The sequence below is a fragment of the Cryptomeria japonica genome, chromosome 3 (genome assembly GCF_030272615.1).
Source record: "Cryptomeria japonica chromosome 3, Sugi_1.0, whole genome shotgun sequence".
Classification (NCBI taxonomy): Eukaryota; Viridiplantae; Streptophyta; class Pinopsida; order Cupressales; family Cupressaceae; genus Cryptomeria; species Cryptomeria japonica.
In genome coordinates, this window is record NC_081407.1 from 408,697,663 (window position 1) to 408,721,248 (window position 23,586).

At 39.4% G+C, this 23,586-nt stretch overlaps 1 protein-coding gene across 6 annotated transcripts in view; it reads left to right on the plus strand.

The window, feature by feature from the left end:
- LOC131035073 (uncharacterized) overlaps positions 1–23,586 on the plus strand; it is a 220,322-nt gene that overhangs the window by 14,294 nt on the left and 182,442 nt on the right. The gene's annotated exons all lie outside the window — the stretch shown is intronic.

A 23,586-nucleotide genomic window follows, 5' to 3' on the forward strand; every position in this document is an offset into this window, starting at 1 on the left:
CCCAAGTAGCATCCTCTACCGGCAAATCCTTCCATTTCACCAGGTATTCTGTGATAGTTCGTCTCTTGAAATTCCTCTCCCTGAACTCAATGATAGCCTCGGGTACGAGTATCAACTTTCCCTCATCATCCAGGGGTGGTAAGATCGTGGAAGGAACAATACGGTGTCCCAACGCTTTTTTGAGACGTGACACATGAAATACATTGTGTACTCTGCTATCTGCCGGTAAATCCAACTCATAAGCCACCTCATCTATATCCCTGGTTACTCTAAAAGGGCCATAATATCGATGCTTGAGCTTCTCTGCTCCACTCTTCCTGAGAGTAGATTGTCGATAAGGCTGCAACATCAAATACACCATGTCTCCTACCTCAAATGACCTTTCTGTCCTCTTCTGATCAGCATATTGTTTTTGCTGATTTTGTGCCTTGGCTATATTTTCCTTAAGAGTCTTTACAATGTCCTGACTCTCCTGTATCATGTCTCCCGCACTAGGCACCCTACTGTCACTCAGCAATAAGTCAATGAGACTAGGAGGTTCATACCCGTATAGTGCTGTAAATGGAGTCATCTGAATGGACATGTGGTGAGTGGTATTGTAACAGTACTCACAGAGGTAAATCCACTTCACCCACGCCTTTTGCTGCCCTGAAATATAGTTCTTGAGGTAGCCCTCCACCCATTTGTTAACTATCTCAGTCTGGCCATCAGTCTGAGGGTGGTAACTGGTGCTCGGTGTAAGCTCGGTCCCACAGAGTCTGAAAAGCTCCTGCCAAAAGTGGCTCAAAAACCGCGTGTCCCTATCACTGACAATAGTTCGAGGCAACCCATGTAATCTGAACACCTCTTTGAAGAATAACTTTGCTACCTGAATAGCTGAATAAGTGGTGGTGATCGGATAGAAGTGAGCATACTTCGTCAAACGATCCACAACCACAAATATGCAATCACGTCCTACGCTCTCGGTAACCCTGTGATGAAATCCATAGACAAACATTCCCACTTCTTGTCAGGAATTGGAAGTGGTTGAAGTAAACCAGCAGGGTATGTATGCTCCTGTTTATTCTGCTGACAAACAAGGCACTCTCTAACATACTGTAGAACATCCGCCTTGAGCCCTTTCCACGTGAAGCGCTCATGAATTTGTCTGTAGGTTTTGAAAAACCTGGGATGTCCTGCTATCGGTTCATCATGACAAAACCGCGGTACCCTACTCCTCAACTCCGATCTTGGGATCAAGTACACTCTCCCCTTGTAAATGATCAATTCATTTACAACTGTATACCTGCTATCCACTACTGACCCCTCTATCACACCTGCAGCCCAGCTATCTTTGGCGTACTCTGCCACTATAATATGTCTCCAATCCTCTGCTATCTGGACCATAGAATTCAGGTGGGGACGACGTGACAAGGCATCTGCAACTACATTCTGTGTGCCTTTGATATAGGAAATATCAAAGTTGTAAGCCTGAAGTTTGCTAACCCACTTTTGTTGCCTGTCATTTAAGTCACGTTGCCCAAGGAAATGTCTCAAACTATTGTGGTCAGTCTTAATGCAGAACTTGCTGCCCACTAAGTACTGTTTAAACTTGGCCAGTGCATGCATTATGGCTAACATTTCCTTATCATAAATGCTGTAAATTCTCTCAGGTCCACGGAGTTTCCTACTCTCATAAGCAATAGGGTGCTTGTCCTGCATAAGCACCGCCCCAATGCCCTCACCAGAGGCATCACATTGTAACTCAAATGACTTCGAGAAGTCAGGTGTAGCAAGTACTGGACATGAAGTCATGAGCTCCTTGAACCTCTCAAAACACTCCTGGGCCTCAAGAGTCCATAAGAAGGTACCCTTTTTCATCAAGTCTGTCAAAGGTGCCGCATGGCACGAATAACCGTTAACAAAATGGCGGTAGAAACCACATAGGCCCAAGAACCCACGCAACTGAGTGAGGTTCACTGGAGTAGGCCAATCTACAATAGCACAGATCTTCTCGGGATCCATCGGCACTCTCTCTGCACTGATAACATGGCCCAAGTACAATAACTCAGTCATTCCAAGGTCACATTTGGATTCCTTGGCATACAAGGACTCCCTGCTCAGAATGCTCAGAATTGTATCTAAGTGACTGAGGTGCTCCTCCCAAGTATGACTGTAAACCAGTATATCATCAAAGAACACCAATACTGATTTCCTCAATTGATGTCTGAAGACTTTGTTCATTGTGGACTGGAAAGTAGCAGGAGCATTGGTTAGCCCAAATGGCATAACCACAAACTCAAAATGTCCATAATGACAACGAAAAGCAGTCTTCTCAATATCCTGCTCACAAACACTGATCTGGTGATAGCCTGATCTCAAATCAATCTTTGAAAAATAATAGGCCCCATGTAATTCATCTATGAGCTCATCAATATGCAGAATGGGATATCTGTTTTTGATCGTATGCTTATTAAGGACCCTGTAATCAATACACATCCGCAATGTGCCATCCTTCTTCTTCACCAAAACAATTGAAGAAGCAAAGGGGGACTTACTAGGCCAAATATGTCCCATGGCCAGAAGCTCCTGTATGGTTTTCTCTATTTCATCTTTCAAGCGCTTCGGATGTCTATATGGAGTAATCATCACTGGCTTCGCTCCCTCCTCTAGCTCAATGATGTGCTCAAAACCCCTATCTGGTGGCCTCCCTGATGGTATGTCACTGAAAACATTGCTATGTTTGGTTCTCAGTATCTGAATGTTAGGATGATATTCAACTTTTTGAGCATCCTGCTGTATGGGCATGATCATACACTTTGCTGCCCACTCAGTCTGATCATGGTGTACAAGCCTCTCCATCCGCTTGAGTGTAATCATTCTGAAATTGGTGTCCTTAATCGCTTTCAACACATGTGTTTTCTCATCAATGGTGAAAGACATCTCCATCTCCTGCAAGTCAAGTGTAAACTTGCCTAGTTCATGCAACCACTTCATACCAAGGACCAAATCTGTGTCTCCCATCTGAACGACATTGAAATCAGTCTTGAATTCATAATTGTTTACACGTAATGGGAGTTGTGTAATCATCCTATTACACTTTAAAGTGTAACCATCTGCCACCCTCACATGAATGCCCTCAAACTCCTTTGTTTGGATTCCTCTCTTCTCCACCAACCTGGCATCAATAAAGTTATGTGTGGGTCCGGTATCCAGCAGTGTAATAACTTTCTGACCAGCAAGTACTCCTCTCATTCTAAATGACCCTTCCTGCTGAATACTCGTGAGAAGTGCCTCCTTAAGGTGCTCATCACCTTCTGCATCCATTTTGTCAAGTCTCGGAGGACCCTGTGTATCATCTTCAGCCTCTAAATTCTCATAACCAGCAGGCTGACCTTCATGATCAGATTCAAAATCTTCATAATATGCCCACATTACTCTGATTGCCCTGCCCTTAGGCCTCAAAGGACAGTCATGGTTGGCATCATATGGACCTTTGCAATAAAAACAGAGTTTCTTTTGCCTTAAATCGTTAAGTGTCTCCCGATCTAAGGGAGGGGCTGTTGGCTTTGGCTTGTAATCATTTCTAAAGTCTGATTTTTCTTTCCCTTTGCTGAAATTCCTATTATCTTTGAAAGATGTTGACCCTTTTGTCCCAAATTTATTTTGAGTGGCTGTCACATCCATACTCTGTGCCTTTTTAATGGCGAGTAGAAGTGTTGGGGGATCAAATGCCTTTACCCAGCCTCTCAAAGGCTCCATGAGTCCCTCTATAAACAAAACTACTAATCGCTGATTTGACATGTTATTTACCATGCATGACAGCTTCAAAAACTCTGAAACATACACCTCCAAGTTCCCTGTTTGTTTCAGCTGTGCTAACTCCCGAAAGTATGACTCAGGGTCTTTCTTATCAAACTTTTCTACTAACAAATCAGCGAACTCCTGGTAGGTGGTAATCTCATCATGTTGGAGAGTGATGAGTCCATTATGCCACCACTCATGTGCAGTACCGTCCAAGTGTAAGGTTGCAAACTTAATTGCATCCCTTTCAATCATGGGTCTCAGTGTGAAGTATGTATCCAGTTTATGGTTCCAAGATCTAGTTGTAATTGCACCGCTGCCATCATAATAAGGTAGAGTGAGCTTGCTTGTGGCAAACTCAAGATCTCTATGTTGGAAATGAGGCCTCCTCTCTTGCCTGTTTCTCTCAACCTTCCGTTTTTGCCTCATGAACTGATCAAAATTCAGATTCTGCCTCACATCAGGTGGAAGAAGACTCCACTCATCATGTACCGTCATAACATTATCAACAAAGACAGGCTCTGCCTTAGCTCTGGCAACATCCTCAGGTTCTTCTGCCAAGAAATTAGGCCTTGAAGGCCTGTCAACTGTGCGTGTAGCTACCCTGTGAGGTCTAGGAATATTGGCTACACTCCTATTGTCCTCTGGTTCTTGATTGTTTCGGTTTGGAGGATTCATACACTCCATCATGGTGGTGAGTGCCTGTAAAGCCTGAGCAACTTGCTGCTGCCCCGTAGCCATAGTCCTAAAAAATTCTCTTGTCTCCTCATCCTCAGCTCTGTGACCTCTGGTTGGGCTGCCTGTATGCCTTTCACCCATGGTATTTGACTGCCTGTTAAGACTCTGTTCTCCTTCACGAAAGGCTTTGCTGCGTGTGTAATACCTGTGTGAACCCGTTTCCTGCGACTGCATGTAATTGCTAAACCCTTAGGATGGCAGGATTTAGCTCTGATACCACTGTAAGAATCTCAAAAGGCCCTCAACTGAGACAACTAGCGTTTTGCTGAACCTGTTGCGTTTCAAGTGTGTTCTTTGCAAATAATGACAGCAAATAGAATTTTGACAATCTTAAGCACAAAAAGCAACTAATGGTATTTGCCGGAAATCAATTTATATTCAACAACACTGATCAAACCCTCATTACATCCGTTCATCATTTATTTAATACTCAAATAAAAATAACAAGCAGCTAGAGAAGAACTAATAAATACCAGTATATTCTGTTAAAACCCTTATTTTCCTATTGCTGGTCATGCACAGATTTTATGACAGCAAGCTGCAATTTATTTTAAACTGACCCGAAATACTCGCATGTTAACCCGATGGAAAGACATTGGCAAGGCGTCCCTTCTGGCATTTGTTTTCGGAATTTTTGGACTCCTTCTCAGCAAAAATCGTACCCTTTCAAGGAAGAAAGGTACGACAGATCAGCAAGCTGTACATGCACAAAACCCCCATTCTGTCACACACTTATTCCTGCCTCTATTTTGACTCTGCGGCTGCAATCAATCTTTTGCATAAAAATTAATAAACCCCTTTCCAATCTGTCCAATCTTGGTTTCTGGATAAAACCAACTGAAAGAGCAAGATCAGCTGATATTTCACAAGCTCTGATGCTGTTGCACAAGAATCCCACGTTTTCCTGTACCGATACCTCTGATCACTGCAGAAGAATCTTCTGTTGAAACCCTAGGCCAAAACTCCTTTCAGAGCTCCAAAGCAAATTATCCAAAACTTAGCATAATGAAAGAAAACCTAAAATCTTCTTTAATCATCTCCATTTAGGGTTGGCGCAATTCCCAAGAAAGGTGCGATTTGGCCTTTAATAATGTTTTAACTTTTATTATTTATTTTTGACTATTGAAGTGTCAAAAAATAAATCATTTTCCATTTAATATAAAACTGGCCCCATCTGATGAGAAATAGACCCTCACTTAAGTTATAACTTAAAGTGACTTTTAAAACATTAAAACATTAAAGTTCGCCATTTAATATTTAATTAAAAATAATTAAATATTAATATCTCTCTAAGTATTCATCAGAAATGCCTGCCGTTTGAACTGGAGACTGCCAAACTATAATCTGTCCTTGCCCAACCTATTGGCTATAAATAGCAGGACTGCTAAAAATAGAAAGTATCTCAAACGGAGTCCTGGAGACCTCAAACGAAAACCAGACCTGGAGTGCTCGCTCTGAAGATGGTGAATCAAACTCTGGAGGACCCTCTACCCAACCTCATCAGCCTACGAGAGTCAGTGATAGGCTAATCTACTCAGTTGACAGATGTCAACTAGAAGGGGACATCACACATTACACATGTCATGTGATCTCCAAACACTCAATATTTGAAATTTCATCATTCATACTCATAGTTTCAAACTTTAAAATGTATAACAGCAACATAAGTTTATAAATGTTTACAAAATTACATATAATGATATGTCCAAATGTGAAAAACAACAAACTAAACAGCAATAGCAAATGACAAAAATGAGGAAAAGTGAAAAAAAACCATGTTTTAACTGTCACCGGGTGTTGTCAACAAATAGCGAGAGTCCTTCATCAGGATTTGGGAGTCTTGACATCAGACTCGCACGAGTCCTCAGAAAAACTTGGTAGTCTTTGGCTTGGACTTGTTGTGACCTTTTCACACATCCCCTTATTGCAAATGGGGAACCCCTCTTTCTTGCTTTCTGCGTTGATTAGTTTAGGGTTTTGGCAGCATAATGGGCAATTTTGAGTTCCCGTGCCTGAGTCTTGGATCTTTGATCATGCCTATTGTGATTTAGGGTTTTTGAAGTTATAGGATCTTGCAGGTGAAGTTGAAATTTTAAATGATCCTAATTTTGTTTAAGTGTAGACCTTTTGAGCGTTAACGTGTTTTTGAACGTCCACGTTGGTGATTTTTAAGTGCTAAGGTGTTTTAGGACCTTTTGGAGTTGTTTTCTCGCTCCTAGGAAGTTATTCAAATTGATTTTGCACTTTACCCTGATAGGTTTCCTTTTGTTTTGCTCAAATTTTGGTGAGTTTGCCCAAGTCTCGATGTGTTTTATTGAAAATTTTAAGTGTCTAGATGATTTTGAGTGGTTAAACTGTTAAATTCCGGATGAAAATTCACATTTTAAGGGTCAAAATGTCAAAATTCCAGATTGGAGGTGCTTTTCTACCCACATTCATGATGATCCATGGTTTTCCCCTACTCAAAATCCTGACTGGTGGTGGATTTCCACTGGATTCCAGATGGACCTAATTTTTCCCCCACTCATTGTCCAGACATGGGGCGTTTTTCCACCAGGATGCTCAAAATTTGACTGTGGGAATTTTTCCTGACAACCCACAATTTTCCACCAGGACTGCGGATGACTTTAATGAGGACTAAAATGATGATTCCTGATGTCTATCGATTTTCCACCAGGACTTTTATGACGAGATTTTGTGGATTTTTATGCGGATAGTGATTCCAGACCCTAGGCGAATTTCCACTAGGGATGATTTTGAGGATTTTGTGTCTGGATAACTGTCCAGACTGGGGTCCATTTTCCTCAGAGTGATTTTTTATGCTAAGTGGCAAGTTTGAGTTGAAATTTTCACTCTAGACTAGGATCGATTTTCCCCTAGAGGCATTTTGTGCAAAGTTTGATGAATTTTTGTTAGGCTTTTTATCCTAATAGGGGTTGAATTTCCCCTAGTTGGCATTTTTAATGATTTTAATGATTTTTCATTGGGATTTTTATCCCAATAAGGATCGATTTTCCCCTAATGGTCAATTTGATTTTATTTTTGAAATCTTTTTAATAAATTGACCCACATTTAATTGTTTTTACAAACATCAGCGATTATTTAAAAATAAAAACAATTAATAAATGATTTGCAATAAATATTAAATGATTTTTACCTTCTAGAAGCAAATCGATTTTCCCCAGGCAAGTATAAGTAACAAAGTTTTATCCCGCATTGCTTGTGTGGTGAAAACTGAAGGCAAAAAACATGTTTAAAAGAGGGTGTCCAGCAATATTATGGTACTATATTTTGCTGATGGTGATTGCTACGTGGTTATTTGGAGACATTTTGGTGGCTGATTGTGACTTTTCCAGCTAGGCGATTTTTATTTAAGTGTCCATTGGACACCATTGGAGGCGATTGGAGTTGCAGATTTGAAATTATTTCTTCCAATTAGACCTAGGTGCCATTTTTGGAGAAGATTGCAGCTTGTTTAGAAGATGAATTTTTCAGATTTTGGCGATTTTCTTTGTGATATCCTCACCGCATCACATGATGTAAGGCCTTTTAACATAAATAAATACAAAATTAATTATTAAATAAGGTAATAATGTTAACACGCTATTGAGGAAATAATACTAATAAATCATTAGAAGAGAATTGATTAATTATATTTATATTCAATTAATTAAATATAATTAATATGTTTAAAGTATATTGATATTTAATAATAGTCAAAGTAATTATTAAATATATTTACATTGAAATAGGAATCGTTCAGAAGTGGTGGGACGGGAAGCCGCAGCCCAGGCTGCGCCTACCCTCACACCCCTTCCTTCGGAAGGGAAGTGGTGTGACGGTAGCCGCAGCTTAGGCTGCAGGCCGTCACATCCCTTCCCACGGGAGGGTGCCCGTGGAGGGACATGACCACTCCCTTCTACGGGTATTAAACCCAATCAATCCGTTGGGGTCAAGGGAGGCAGAGGAGACAGAAAGGAAAATAAAGGAGGGAGGCGCTGCAGACCAGACTGCGGACAGACAGGTAAGAAGTCTGTGGTATAGGTAGGAAAATAGGCAATAAATATTAATATATGTATATTAATGAATGTAGGAATGGATTAATATATATATTAATAAATATAAATGTATAAAAATAAACAATGATATTTAATATGTATATATTAATGAGCATAGGAATGGATTAATATATATATATATATATATATATATATATATAAATATATAAATATAAATGTATAAAATAAAAATGGTATTTAATATGTATATATTAATGAATATAGGAATAGTTTAATATATATATATATATTAATAAATATAAATAAGAACTTGCTGTATGCATATGTAATGAAGGGCTCTTAAATGTTAAGGAATGCTTATAAACATAAATAGTGAATACATCAGGATAGTAGGAATGTATGTTAAGAAATACATGTGAATAATGGTTAATGAACATTTTATGAATATATGTAATGAATACAGGACTATGTACATGTGGATTATGGAATAGGGAAATAGTAAATAAGAATGCAAAAGAATGTATTGTAAATGTAATCACATGAGAGAGGCTATAGGCAGGAAACTCTCTTAGCCTAAGGGAGGGATTATGATAATCCCTAGGGTAGTATATACTGAACATTGATATGCATATGTATGGCTTGGTTGATTACGTTCAACCAAGAAGAGACGGATCTGGCCGGTCCCCTTTGAGGACTTGGATGATGGGATGCATCACCCAAGGCAAGGAATGGACATAGGGTCTTCCTTGGATGGCTTGGGTGTAAGAGGTTACACCAAAGACAGGAATCGAATTAACCTTCGATTTCCTGGAGGGCTTGGATGTAAGAAATTACATTCAAGACAGGAGTCGAATTCACCTTCGACTTCATGGAGGGCTTGGAACCAAGATGGGTTCTAAGAAGGCGAGCTTCATGGCCGCCTAAGGACATATCGTCGTATGACATTCATATCCTTTTTATTAGATAAAAATTATAATTATGTTAATTAAGTATTTTTAAGTTAGATTGCAATTTAGATTACTTCTATATATATATGTCTGTTATATTGTAACAAACTGTTTTGCAGGACAGAGATCCCAAACTAGTAGGGACATTACATTCTTCCAGTTGTACGATTTTGTTGAAATATTCTTTTGGCACCATTAAGGCTGAAGCTCATATTTGATGATTATTTTCTGCACTTCCAGCCTTAGGCGATTATTTTTTAGACACCATTTAAGTGATTTGGAGAGCATTTGGGCTGTCTTAGACGAATTCTTGGGGTGGCGCCATTCTCCTTAGCTGGGCGATTTTGACTTTGGGGGGTATTTCCCTTTAATTTGGGGCATTTTGGTGAATGTGTCAAGTGTTGGATGGCTGCCATCATTTTCAGATTGAACTAGACTTGCATATTCGCCATTGCTGGGCGCCATTTGACCTCCATTGTTTGCTGGTAACACATTTTCAGACTAAATCTTTCACCAACCAGCAATACTTTTCTTAGGCGATTTTGTTTGGAGGTATTTTAGAGCGTTTTCAGACCTTCTTAATGCTGTTACAGGTCTGAAACTTCATTGTCAAGGGGCTGTCCTCAGAAAACATTAATTTCCAGCCACTTTCCTATTGGGCGATTTCACTTGGAGTGCATTTTTGCACCATTTCTTGGCAATTTTTTGAGTTTACTATCATTCCTAGAGGTGCTGGTAGTCTGAAAACTCTATTTTTAGACTTGTCTTCAGACTGAAAATTCACTTCCAGCCCTACATACGTGCTCAGAGTTATTCATTTTTGCCTTGGGAAATTTATTTTCATCATAGATTTTGCATAACACGCGATTGCAACATAATTTTGATGACTGATTTATAGAGTTATAGGTTGTCTTCAGACTTGCTGGCGGCCATTGTTGACCTTGGGAAGGTGTCCTCAAACAACTTTTGTGTGAAAACACTACCTTTCACACCTTTCCTAGTTCAATTCCCGATCTGGATACTCCTTTGCACTCTAATTTGGATAAAATTTCTAAGTATAAGGAGGTGTCTTCAGACTTTGCTTAGTCTGAAAATTGATGATTGTAATGAACTTCATGAGGGTTTCACACCCTAATCTTGTCATATTTTCGTTCTATTTTTAGAATTCATTTTAAATACAGATTAAATTCCTGATTTCCATCCATAAACTTGTCTAAATCATTAAGAAATGAGAACTTATTCAACTCTGAAAATAGGTATCAAGATAAATTTTCTGAAGTGTCTAATTTCTAGCTTCATACAGGTGCAATGTCGAAGTTGGGAATTAGCATGCGGAGGGAACAATAGAAGATAGTTAAGACGGGATTCTATCCAGAATCCAAGATGTCATCCTGATGGAAGGAGATTACAGACACGAATATGAATTTCCTAAACATGGGCCAGATGCGACAGTGGATGTTCGGAATTGGAAGCTAGATTCCTTCCCCAGCCTATGTGAACATTATGAAGAGTGGTATTTATCAGGCCACTGGATTTCCGCAATCCATATAGTGTAGCGAGCTAATCCTGGAGTGTGCACAATGTTATGATCCTCTCTCTCGAATGATCGAGACTCCTAAAGGTGCCATCATTGCCTACCTTGCTGAGGTGTTTGGAATTCCACGTGGAGTAGACATGAAAGATAGAACCAAGGATGAATATGAAGAAAGATATAAGAAGAAGATGGATCCGTGTAAGACCGTAGTAAACAAGGAGTGGATGATCAATCCTAGGACTCATCATTCCAAGGCTCCCAAGACACTCATGTGCACAGATTTCAATGATGAATATAGTGATTTAGTAATCCTGCTTAACCGAGTGATGGGGATGCCGCATGGTGCAATATATGATTGATAGATGTTCTATTTCATCCAAGATTGTTTGAAAGGAATGTTGATTAATTGGTCAAGAATCATAAGTGACAATCTGAATTTTCAACTGAGGAATGTGGAGCGGTCTAGGTCATTCGCCATGACTTCCTATTTGGTGTACTTGCTTGCACGATTTGTTACCTACAAAGGATTGATATGCAGAGGTGAAGTCGGGAATGGACAAGGACAATTTAGGAGTTATGAATGTTATCCACAATTGGACATGTATCAAATTGAAGATTATAAGAGAGTGACTGATGCGTTCACTATGTACATAACGTGAACGTTGCAAGGCGGGATCCACAAGAGGTTGTCCAAGGAGGCAACAGAGCTTATAGAGAAATATGGATCGTAGTACATACAGTTTCCCACATTCACATGCCTAAGGATTCATGTATTTCAATTTGAACCTTACAAGCTTCCTAGGTATCCTATAGACAGAATAATATTACTGGAGGTGGTGAGACAGCTTCTGGAATTTGATTCCATCTAGAAGGATAAACATAGAACATGCATGTCATTTCCTATTTTTGTAGGGAAGACATTGGAGGTTTGCGAATCTGTCACAACAGTTAGCACAACAGTTGAAGAACTTGCATTCTATTGATTTGCAACATATAAAAAAAGAGAATGATTTGATCCAGATAAGAAAGTTGGAAGGATCAGGGGAGATAAGTTCATCCACAAGGTAGACATAGAAGATTATTGGGCCGACTTGATGGACGAGCAAGCAGTGAAAAGAAGAATGTGGTTCGGAATGTCAGTGGATTTCGTGAGAAAGTGTGGAATTTTCCTCATTCCTAAGCAATTATTAGATGACAAGGATCATATGCATCCACTATATGAGAATGAAATGAAGAAGGCGATTTTATTGCCTAATTGGTCGGAGCTAGAAGAGACAAATTTGAATGTGTTGATGAGAGAGGTCTTGAGTTTCTCCCGAGGATGGGTAGACCATCAGATGAACAAGTTAGTTGACATGGGTGTTACCTTCACTTATGAAAGGATGAAACCGGAGCAATCCGCTTCCGAGGATGATCAAAGGACTATCTGTGATATCGGGATTCACTTGGATGAGGAGAGTCAAGCTCCCAAGCGAAGGAAGAACACACCAGGAGAAGTCAAGGCTAGAGGGAAGAAGATTGAGGAGGTTAAGAAGAAGAAACAAAAGACTATCATTCTTCACGTATCATTCCTCCACCTCCCCTCAGTGTCTCATCAATCAAGGAAGTTGAAGTGCCAGAACAAAACAAAGAGTTTGAGCAATGTTCCAACACAGTGATATTACCAGATAATGTTCAAGATTTACATGCCACAGCTACATCTGCTCCACCTAATGAGGATGATGATCAACCAGGCTCTCCTTCTGTCCTTTTGGAGGTTAGTTTGGGGAAGAATGTTATATGATTTGACTAGGGATGATCCTGATGATGATGATGTTATCTCGGCATTGAGAGAGCTTGATCGAGAGATATGTCTTGATGATGTTATGGAGATGGTCGCTATTCCTGATTGGCTGATAAAGAGTATGGAGAAAAGTAAGAAAATGATAGAGGCACAACCTATTGATGACATTGATGACTACCTAGCTAGGAGCAATAAGGAGAAAGAACCTCAGAAAGATGAGATTTTGTCACACATAGCTAGAGATGCGACAGGAATGCGGATTGCACAGGTGGTTGCTCCTATTGGAGATGTGACGATGGATGTTGCTACTCCCATGGATATCTAGATTACTTCAGCTTCCCTTGGTCGTACTACAAAGGAACAAGAATTTCAGGAGGTTGGTGATACCCTCAAGGCAATTAGTGCCAGATTGGACTGGGAGATAGAGAAAAGAGAGAAGTATGAAGAAGAGAATATTAGACTTAGAGAGTACGTTGCAGGCAATTGATCGTGGACTACATACACATTATGAGGCAGCAAGAGTACACTCTCGGAGGTGGAGAAATGGATTGAGGATACAAAGAGACAGGCGGATGATTTCCTTACTCATTTTGTCCAGGCTTTTGACAGGACAACATGGCTCATATTCAGGATACAGTATTTGGAGGGAGTTTCGAAAGAATTTTGACCTATTCAGGAGAAGACTATTCCACGCCTCAAAGCTTTGAAGAATATTCCTATGTCCACATTGATCAAGGAGAATAATGGAGATAGATATGATTTCCATGGCTGGTATTGTTCATTAGCCATGAAGAAATCAACTTATGAGAGCGCACAAAAGAGTTGTGCAGAGATGGAAGGATCAATTCATGATATTCAGTTGAAGATCCTTGCCTCAATTGAGGAATTATTGGGAGTTGATGTCAGTGAAGCTAGTGGTTTGCACTTAGTAGAATTGAGAGTCATGTATTTCAATTAGTTGGACTCTTTGAAGAAGAGTCAGATAGATGATTTGGTCTCTTTATTGATTCATGTTTACAATTTGCAAAAGCTCATGCCAGATTGGGAGAACACCTTGGATGCTTGCTTGGATGCGTTGGACGTGATTGATTTACAACATGATGCCTTACCCAACATTTCCATGGAGGAGTTAGATTTTGTATTAGCTAGATTCTTGGATTATGCTGTGAGAGAAAGAGATGCAGGACAAAATCTTCTAGAAGATTCCCTATTTAATGACTAGGTATCTTTCTATTGGGCCGTATGTTGGTGGCTCCATTTTTGATGTAAACCCTAATTAGGGCAACTCTAGGGTTTTGTTGGCATGATCTTGGCCCTTGATTTTGATTTAATCTTGGCCATTCATTTTGTATGAGACTCTATCTATACCTCATTGCCTCTCATTTGTAAGAGATATTTTTGAGAATTGTTGGTAGATGCTGCAGATTTGAATATAAATCATTATTCGACTTGATGGTGATTTTTGTTTAAGTGTTGTTTTGCATTCAAGGTTCTCAATTCCTCCAAGTTAGATTAGAATTTTAGATTTAGAATTTGCTTTCAATGTTTGTTAGATTGAATGAAAGAATTGTTGAGTATGTTTGTGTGGAATCTATTAATCCATACCACTAGCCTCTTGCTGATTGTAAGTGCGCCGTGCGTGGTCAACTGGAAATTTATGCAAGCTTAACTTCAATTATTATATGTCCATTGTTATGCATCAACTTGGATGGTCTCAATGTTTGATGTTAGTAATTTGAAAATCTATGAAATACCCCTTAGATGATTGCACTAAGCTCATGTCAAGATCTGTTCGACTTGATGGCGAGACCTTGCCTAGTTTGATTCCACTAAATTTTTTTTTATCATTTCCTACATTCCTAGGCTTAGAGTAGATTTCCTGAACCCTATTCCTTTTTGTCCTTTTTTTGAAAGTCTTGAAAGAATTAAGTCCAGAACTACATTGCCAAATCCTAAGTTATTAGCACACTCATTCCATATTCATGATAAGAGAAGTTAATTCGAACAATTGTATAAGTCCCCAAGTGAAAACAGCAATTCACATTGACCATTGAGTTACCCACTCGTCAAGACTCGACTGTAGAAACCTTGGAATCATTTTAGTTGATCTTACCCTTAGCATCTGAGGTGATTTTGTTCAAGAGAGGGTAAAGTACTTTGATATTTTATTCTGATGCTTGCATGTGCATAAAACACACATCAACAGGACTCTCCTAGACTCGATTCGTGAGTCCGTGGCGAGTTGACTTGGCCTGCCAACGGACTCGCGAGTCTTGGCAAGTCCGCATAGTCTTCCAACTATGGTATCTCTCTTTTCTATCGGCTTTATGTTTCTTAGAAACAGTTGATAACTGTTTGAACCAATTTCGGTTATTAACTGCTTGGAGTTGGCTTAAGATTACAACCATATCATAATTAAAATCCTTCATCGCTAAAGCATTTGAGATGGCAGACTTCCAATGGCATTTACAAACTTCTTTTTGAATACAGTTAGGAGCAGTTTCTAACTGTTTACCCAATCTAATGCAGATTGATGTGTTTATTCAATCTGAAATCAAACTTGCTTGATACAAAGTCATTCTGGGAATTAAAGTGATGCATTCTGATACAAGTCAATTTGATAAATTCATTGTTACTGCAAATATACATCGAACTGATTAAGAACAGGATTTCCATCACCATGAAGTGTAATGTTCCCTCTTCCGGTTTTGGTCCTTGTTGAATAATCTTTCAGAGATATAAGATTTCTGCCTTAATTCCTTTCTAGGAATCTTACAATTCACTAAGAATGTCCTTAATCAAATCTCTACATTCACTGAGAATGTCCTTGATCCAGGCTCAACATTCTCTAAGAATGTCCCTGACCCAATCTTATCATTCACTAAGAATGTTCTTAATCAAACCTCTACATTCACTGAGAATGTCCCTGATCCAGGCTTATCATTCACTAAGAATGTCCCTGATCCAATCTTATCATTCACTGAGAATGACCTTAATTGCTGGTAATGGTAAACACCCACTGTTCAGTGAGAATCTTCTGCTGAAATGTCAGGGCCGAACTCTGATCTGATCAGATATCTTGCTGATGAATGGATGTTGACTGTCTCCCTTGTAATGTTTCTTTGCCTGCTCGAAGAATCTGATCTGCTCACATGCCTCCTGAATACTGTATCTTCCTTTGGCTGGAATGAAGGCTTAAGAACGAGTCCTTAAATGATGAAAGTGTCAAATACTCTCCTTGATTCAATTTCTGGAAATGAAACAAATATCTATATATTAATATATTGGATTTTCTGACTTGCTGCTGTTGGGATTTGTTAATCCTGATTTCAACTTTCCAAAATAATAATATATCCTCCACCCTATTCCTTCCTTCCATGATTCGATCCCATTTAAACTTTTTAATCAACACGTCCCTTAAGGAGAGACATTATTGTGTCTCTTCATTCATGTCCTTTGACAATTAATTATGAATCGGTTAATAATAATCACTATTACTTGAGGATACATATAATCAGAATATTAATTGATAATGGAAATCAATTAATATCAATATTAGATATCATTTGTGCCTGTAACTTAATAACAGTTCTTATATGATCTGATCGATGGTGATCTCCCTGGATTTTTTGATTCCTTTCCTTTATATCTCTCAATGTGAGGGAGAGGTCACACCTCTTCATCATGCATGCCCTTTTGGCAAGAGACAGAGCCTTTCCATCATTAGCACCCTTTGAAAAAGTGCAACTCTTCATTATATCTGTCCTTTGAAAGGTACACAACCTTTCAAGATCAGATCTGCACTTATTTAAATCAGATCTGTACTTCTGATTCCCCAAATTATTCCCTCTCAAATGAGGTACTGTTCTCCCTTTTATATCTCATGTTTGAGGGAGTCAAACTTTTGATTCCATGTCTTTTGACCATTCATTAACTTAATTAAATTTTAATTATATTTAGTTATATTCTTTTATATTTTAATATTAATTTTAAATTTTATTCGCGTGAATTTAATTTTTTTTAATTATAATTTGCCATTAAATTCTATTTCAAGGTGGGGACATTACATGAAGTATCTTCAAAATAAAAAGAAAGATACAATCTGAAAGTAAATAACCAGATACCGACCGATCTATGCCGTCACCTTGAAACTGTATCAATCAAAACAAGTTTGTCTAAAACAGTTAAGTATCAAGGTATGTGATTGTTCTCCATCTCCAAACAAATGTGTACTTTCAGATTAAGATTTCTACAGACTAATATTTCTGCAGACTTTATACATCATGTCTAATTTTCAAATGTATATTGACATCAATGACAATTGTGCTAACGATGAAGTCAAGCTAGCTGACTTGGGTACTATTCAAAAGTGGGATACCCACAAGCTCACCATCAAAGACAAACCAAACAATGTAGCAATTACTTCAGAAGATTGCCAATGATAACATCCTTATATCCAAAGTATCATTTTCGTGAAATACAAATGGGAACATGGTATAAAGACCAAGACAATTTAACCATACTCTTAATATTCCAACTTAAGAAGTTAATCAGAAAATGCAGCAATTGCTACACAATATTCATCAAGGAAAACACAAAGGAAGAACCTGTTGACGTGTATTTTGTACACAATCATACACAGAATAAAATACCAATAGGCATCTTATCCTCTCTTGAGAAAATAGTCTCTAACTGCTGAAGATTCGCGTAATGGATCAGTTAGGTAGACTCCAAGGTTCTTTTAGTGGGGTCTCCATGTGTGGACAAGCTTTTTAGTGGTATGATGTGATTTGCTGTTTCCTCCAAGGCGTCTTACGGATTCCAAAGGCTCGAAGATTCTACTAAACTAAAAAGGAACTTTCAAAAATAGCAAAAGGACAGGGTTTAAGGAAGTCTAATCTAGCCTAACCCTATGAATGACTTAGCATGAATGAGATTTGGCAAGACTCAACCAACTTCAATTTTGCCATAAGATAACAACTCAATTGAAATTAGTGCGATCTTCTAAGGTAATAATGATGTTCAATGCATCAAAGACCAAGGACACTACTACGAAGGTACATATCCTAGATACGAAAATGCTTGAAGGTTAAGGACTCAAAATGTTCTCCAGTCGACCACGCAAGGCGTTCCTACAATCAGCAAGAAGCTAGTGGTTTGGATTGCGAATCCTACCAAATATCAAATCCCACACTTAGTCTTTCAAATTAACAAACTACTTTGATTGAGCGTGATTCAAGTACATCCAACAACCATGAAGATAACTTAAGAAATTTGCAACAAAACACCATAACTTCAATATTTTATTGATTTCCAAGTCATCATATACAACAATTGCTTGAATTTCTCTCTTCAAGACTCAATCTTGCTACAAAATAAAATTGCTTACAACTCTAATCTCTCTTCTCTATTACATCAACTATTGATTCTTCGACTATTAACTATATTTAAATGAAATGAAAAATGGGGGTATAAATAGCATCCCCAGTTACAATGAAAGGTCCAGATTGAAAATAAATCAACGGACAAGATCATGACACCTAAACCCTAATTAGGGTTTGTTACAAATGACCTCCTTTTTACTGAACAATATTAAATACATAGCCAAATATTAAATTTGGCACAAAAATCTAGGAGGTATCAACCAATGAGAAATAAGATGTCATGTCATCTGTAACAACCTTTCATCTAGAATCTTATTCCCTTTCCAATTCTCTTTCTTAGCATATGCAATGAATTTTGTCACGATTCCTTCGATTTCTGTGATTGGAATCTCGGGAAGATTCTTGATACTCTCTTCTAAGTGGATGACCTGATCGAATGCATCTAGAAGAGCTGCGTCCCAAGTAGGTTCAAGTTCCTTCGTTCTGTCAATCAGGAACATGGTGGCATACATCTGATCATACTGTTCATCTGTAACATCTGCGTCCTTGCGAAAGATGATCTTGATTCTATCCTCAAATTCTTGTATATCCACATCTGTCTCGACCTCGATCCTTCTGCCAAGAATGGTACGAAGTACCTCAAATACTCTGTCCTGGATCGGATTGATCACCTCCTCAACTTGACCACATCTAACACTGATGTCCTCGAAGAGAACACTCTTTATATGGAGTAAGGTTGACCACTGAAACAAACTGTGAGAATCACCTTCCAAGATCCTCTCCTGCGCTAAAATTCTTTTGGATGTATGTCTTATTACTTTCAAGACAGGGATGGTAACGTCCTTGGTATGGGCGAATGCAGCTACTGTTGCCATCAATCTGTGGATTATCTCAAGAACTTGGATAGCCTGATGGGTGATCTTCGCCATCCTTGTAACAAACTCTATGGCCACTGTATGAGATCTATCCATCCAACTACATGTACGCTGGACCAGGTTCCTGAATCTTTCTGCTTCATTGATCGATTGAAGGGGCAATGCTTGCACTGGTGATCTAACTGGATCCTGACGTCCCAAAGGTTCATTGATGTGACTGAAATATGTCCTCCATGCATCGACCTCTCTCTCCAGCTTTCTATTCTTTTCCACTTCTTCTCTAAACTTGTCCTTCAATGCCTCAAATGTGTCGGTGGCATCATCTAAAGTCTGCTCTGCTGTGGATGGTCCTAACTCAATAGTCTGTACATCATAATCCTCTGCTAGGATCTCACCCTCATATTTATCTGCTGCCGGTGTAGCTATCTGCAGTTTTCTAAATCCAGTCTCATCTCGAATCATCTTGGACATCTTTGTAGCCTTCTTCTTCTCTGTTATCACATGTGAACGCCCAACAAGGCTCTCTAAATCAATTGCATTGTCCTCGTCCTCAATTACGATCACCTTAGTCAATCTTTCCTTCAACCAATCTGGGATATTCGATCTTGTTTCTTGAACTTGAATTTCTTTATGTACTATTTCTTCTTGTCTGGGAGGAGATGTTACTTCATTATCTTCTTCTAAATCATAGTCTTGGAGAGATCCATCTGACGAAACATGCTGTGCCTGTCCTTCCTCCTGTCTGTCATTCTGTACCATCGACTCCATGGACTCTTCCACTCGAACTGTTCTATTTTCCAGTCTGGAAGAAGTACTTGGTGTTTGATCTTTGTTGGCACCTTGCTTTTTCTTGGAAGACTCTTTCTTTTCTGATCTTTCCTTTCTCTTCGAACCTCTCGAATGGAGATTGCCCTCACTGGCACACCGAAGGTTACCTTCACCTGAATTCCTAGGATTAGGATTGCCTTCACTAACACTGGCTCCACCTTCGGCTGGTTTCTCTTCCAAAGTAAAAGACATAGCTATGCCTTGTTCTCTCAACTTCTGATGCTGAACGTCTACCCATCTGCGAGTACAAGACAAGACTGGTGCCATCAAATCATCTAAATCCACGACCTCGGGCTCATTCCAATTCAAACTTATCGTTTTGCTTTCTCTATCATATGAAGACTGGATGTGCCTGCCATTGTCCTGAGCTTGGTCGGCCACTTTGTAAATCCTGCATTTCCTGATGAAATCCAAAGGCAATCTAGAATGTATCTTTCGTTTCACTTCGAGATCATCTAGGAGATTCATCATAAAATCTTCAATTTGGTGTTCATGTTTAAATCTTCTACCGACCGTCTCCTCTAAATGTCCATGTGGATCAAAACTATTCCTCCAAGCAAAAGATGAAAAAGAATACAAGGCTAACTCCTTCTCTGCGTCATCCATGGCTAAGACATTAGGACATACCTCAACTGAATTACCCAAAATAATAGGTACCTGAACTCCATTCTGGTGTCTGTGTCTGAATGCCTTCACATATGCTGCCAACTGCCTTGTTACCTCAAGTAACACAATTCTGTCTGTTGGATACCTCGGCAACATGTATGGAGGTAAAGGACATCCATGCACTCTAATGTAAGTGAACTTGGGAAACTGAATGAACCAAGCACCATACCTCTTGATGAACTCCTGGGCATCCTGAGATAATCTGTTGTGAATCCCTCCTTGCAACGTCCTTGTGATGTTCATCGTGAAAGTATCATTGACTAACTTGTAGTTCTTCCCTGGTGGATGATGCAAGTAGGTATAGGATTCACAAGCTCTGACCTCGCCGGGTCCTCTTCCAATCACTCCTCTGTGAGGTAGTCCTGCGTACTCAACACTCCTGATCAAAGCATAAATGACGTATGAACTCATGTGGAAGGACTTAGTAGCCCTGAGTCTTCTCAACTGTACGTCTAAGCAATGGCTAATTATCCTAGCCCAATGTATCGTACCCTTTCCTTGAACAATCACCTGGATGAAGTAAAACATCCATTTCTCAAAATAGAAGGCATGAGGTGCTCCTGTAAATCTGTTGAGCATGGTAATCAAATCTCTGTACTCCTCCTGGAAATCAATCCGATGCGGTGTGTTCGGTACTTTGCTCAGACGGGGACGACTCTTAAGTAGCCAGTTCTTGTTGATTATGCTTAGGCAAGCATCTGGATCATCATCGTACACTGACCTGGCTCCTTCAATGCTTTTGTATATCATGTCCCTGTGCTCTGGAAGATGGAAAGCCTCACTTATGGCTTCCTCTGAAAGGTAAGCCAAAGTGTTTCCCTCATTGGACACAATTGTCCTGGACTGTGGATTGTAGTGACGGGCACACTCGATCATCAACTCGTGGCACTGAACAGCTGGAGGAAAACCGGCCGCCTTGATGATGCCACTCTCTATTATTCTCCGGGCGACAGGTGATGGCTTGCCAATGTAAGGGACCTCTCGAAACTTCTTCGTGCTAAAGTTCCCCAAGTTTGTATCTCCAATGTTGCTCCACTTCGACACGATCTTGGTCTCCACTTCTTCGGTCTTCTGATCTTCTTTCATGAGAGCTGAGCGGCTGGTGGATGCTCCCGCCTTTGGGGTCGCCATACCTACACAACATTTCATTATAAGAACTAGATTTTGCAATAAATAACGTTGATTAGAGAGATAAAGTTTTTAGGAAACCTCATGATAAGTCTTTAGAGTTATCATTTCCTAAAAAAACAACGATTGAGCTGAGAAATTCAAAATTCAAAATTTCAAAATTTGAAATACGACGATGAATGAATAAAGCAATAATAATTAAAATCGCCATACCTCGATAGAGAGCTAACTCTAGAATGCAAAAAGGAAAAGATCGCCTAGGGAAAATTGGAGGAGTAAAACAGTCTTCAATGTGGTCTCCTCAAAATCGACTTCGCCACCTTTGGATTTCAATGTGATCTTCAAGTATCGCCTTTGGCGTGGCCTTAAATGGATCTCCAAGTTCGCCTTTGACAAGAATCTTTAACCCTTGGTAAATTCGCCCAAACGAAGGTCTTCAAGTTCGCACCACCCTTGATGTATAAAGCGCCACCTTTGGATGAATGAAATTCGCACCACCTTTGGTCCTTAACGCAATTCGCACTCCACACTTGATGATATACTTCGCATCACCTTCGCTTCTCCTCAAGATCGTATGAAGGATAAAAAAAATGATGTGAAAAATGAAAATTTCACTCCCCATATATATAGCGCTCGCACCTTTTCATCCCCTAGGCCGACTTGATAAATAAAACCATTTTTAAAAATGATTTTAAATGATTTGCAATAAAATAACAAGGCCGACTTGCTTAATTGAGCGCTCTAAATTCGATTTTATATTAATTAATTAATTAATTATTAATGCCTTGCGTTTGCAAATTTCGATTTTTTAATTAAGGCAAAAATAATTAATAAAAGATAACGCCATATTAAATGCTAAATAAAAATGGATTTTCAATTTTTTAATCGATTTAGCATTTAAGGAAATTTAAATTTGTTTTTTTTTTTGGCGCCAAAATTGGAAGACAAAGGGACGTACCTCATCGCTCTGGTCCCTTGGAGAGGGACAGGAGCGATTCAACATTTTGTCCTGATTTTGCATTTTTTCACGATCAACTCCTTCATCTCCACGTTAAAAATCGATCATCTTGATAGGTTCTTCGCATTTGATCATCTTGCATGTGTGCTTAAGTGCCTTTTGAGTGTACATCGCCCTGGTCCTTGTCCAAAGGACAGGAGCGATCTTCTTGTTTCCACGTCCATCTTGCATCTTTTAACTTCGATCTTTTATTGTTGGCGAATAACATCCTTTGTTCGTGTCTTTTGCGCTTATTCCATTTGCTCGCATGAAGTTTTGGGCGTATTAAAGGGATCATCGCCCTTGTCCCTTGGAGAGGGACAGGAGCGATCCATGTTTTCTCCTTGACCTTGTCAACTTTAAACCTTGATCTTCGTTGTGATGTCCTTCAAACGTCGTCCTTCACCTTACCTAACCTCGCCTAGCTTGGATCTTGAAGGAAAATGAGTGCTATTGATAGTATCGCCCTGGTCCTTGTCCAAAGGACAGGAGCGATGGGAGCTTTTCACCTTGATTGGCAATGTTTGGACGTTGAAAAACTCTCGCATTTATCTTCAAACGATGCCTTGGAGCATGTATTACCTTATGAAATCTTGCTCTTACGTAAATCTTGCACAAAATGACCAATGCATCTAACATCGCCCTGGTCCCTTGGAGAGGGACAGGAGCGATCTATGTCCTAGGATGCGAATTTCATCATTGTGACGACCTTTGAGTACTTTTGCTTGCTAAAGACGCCTTGAAATGTCCCTCGCCACTTTGTCTTGACTTGGATCGACCTTGAACTTTGGAGGAACGACCTTGAACTTGCATAGGAAGTATCATTACCATTGTATCGCCCTGGTCCCTTGGATAGGGACAGGAGCGATCCTCCCTTTATGGCCTTTATTTCACTTGGTCAGGT